Source organism: Phascolarctos cinereus, unplaced genomic scaffold (genome assembly GCF_003287225.1).
Source record: "Phascolarctos cinereus isolate Bilbo 61053 unplaced genomic scaffold, phaCin_HiC Scaffold_5;HRSCAF=322, whole genome shotgun sequence".
Taxonomy (NCBI): Eukaryota; Metazoa; Chordata; class Mammalia; order Diprotodontia; family Phascolarctidae; genus Phascolarctos; species Phascolarctos cinereus.
This window is the reverse complement of record NW_027555958.1, coordinates 258,414,296-258,416,254: the sequence shown is the minus strand read 5'-3', so window position 1 is coordinate 258,416,254 and position 1,959 is coordinate 258,414,296.

The window sequence follows — 1,959 nt, the reverse complement described above, 5'->3', positions numbered from 1 at the left end:
ATAAGTAGGAATAATTATTGCTGATATTTTCATAGCCCTTTAAGGTACATTTTATGTACTCTAATCTCTGAAGTCTCCTCCAGCTCTAAATCTATGGATTATCATATCAAACCTCAAGGAAAATGTTACAGAAATTATTGTTCCCATTTTAGAGAAGGGAATAAACACCCAGGCACTGTGCTAAATGCTTTTCACATATATTTTGGTTGATCTTCACACTAGCCCTGTGGATTAGGTACTGTTATTATCCCCATTTTGTAATTGAGGTTACCAAGGCAAACAGAAGTTAAGTGATTTGCCCAGGGGACATATAGCTAGCAAGTGTCTGAAGTGAGATTTGAACTAAAATCTTAACTCCAGGCCCAGCACTCTGTGCACTGTGCCACCTAGCCAGTAGTTTTATGGATAAGACATAAAGGGCCTAAGTATCAGAGGCAGAATTTGAACCCACGTCTCTCATGATTGAAGGTCCAGTATATTTTCCACTATATGATATTTACTTGTTTTTACTTTTCCTTCTTGGTTTGATGTTACTTTTGCCATTTCCCCCCCACAGCTTCCTTAATGCATAATTAAAGTTGGTTTATTTTTTTAGTTTTAGAATTTGACAATACAAGCGTTCTTGGTTCCTGTGGGAATAGTCATTGTCTGAGGTCTTAGAGGTCATGACTGCCCTACGGGGTACAGAACCAGAGATCTGTGATGGCAACAGGAATAGAGTACAAGGAACAAGGATTGTGAACATGTGATGGATGGTCCTGAGAAATAAATAAATATTTATTTAGGCTTTTGCTTTGTCTGAGATCAGGATTACTGCCCCTGCTTTTTTTTTTTTACTTCAGCTGAAGCATAATATATTCTGCTCTAGCCTTTTACTTTTGCTATGTGTGTATCTCTGCTTCAAATGTGTTTCTTGTAAATAACAAGGGTTCTGGTTTTTAATACACTCTGCTATCCACTTCCATTTTATGGGAGAGTTCATTCTATTCCCATTTAGAGTTATGATTACTGTGTATTTCCCTGCATCCTATTCCTCCCCCCCAATTTATACTTTTCTCTCTCCTTTCACCCTGTCCCTCCTCATCAGTGTTTTGCTTCTAAACACGGTCTCCCTCAATTTGCCTCCCTTTTATTAGCCCCTCTCCCTTTTCACTTTGCAGATATATCACTTGATCCTCACAATAACCCTGGGAGAGAGGTGCTATTATGATCCACATTTACACTTGAGGAAACTGAGGCAAATAAGTGACTTGCCCAGGATCACATAGCTAGTAAGGTCTGAAGCTGAATTTGAACTCAGGTCTTCCTGACTCCAGGCCCAGCTCCATCCACTGTGCCATCTAACTGTCCCTAGGGATGGGCTTCTTATAGAAGGTGGAAGTTTAGCTGAGACTTGAAGGAAGCCAGGAGGTGGAGATAGGGAGAGGGCGTTCCAGGTATAAGATTTGTCATTCAGTCATCCAGTCATGTCTGACTCTTCGAGACCTCATAGACCATAACATACCAGGCCCTTTTATCTTCCACTATTTCTTGAAATCTATCCAAGTTCATATTCATTGTTTCCATGATACTATCTATCCATCTCCTTCTCTGCTATCTCCTTTCCCTATTGTCTTCAATCTTTCCCAACACCAGGGTCTTTTCTAATGGGTTCCGTTTTGTCATTATGTGGCCAAAGCATTTACACTTCAATTTCAGTGTTTGACCTTCCAGTGAATAGCCTGAATTAATTTCGTTAAGTGTTGACTGATTTGATCTTATTCTCCAGCCAGTGAAATGCCCATAGTCAGGAGCTGGAGTAACTTGTTTAGGGAAAATCAAGGAAGCTAGGCCAATGATACTAGATCAAAAATTGATACCAATACTGTGCACAAGTGGAGGTGGGGAGCCTGATAGGATGTGAAATGTAAGAAGACTGGAAAGGCAGGGGAGGAGTGAGTTATTAAGGATTTTGAACAC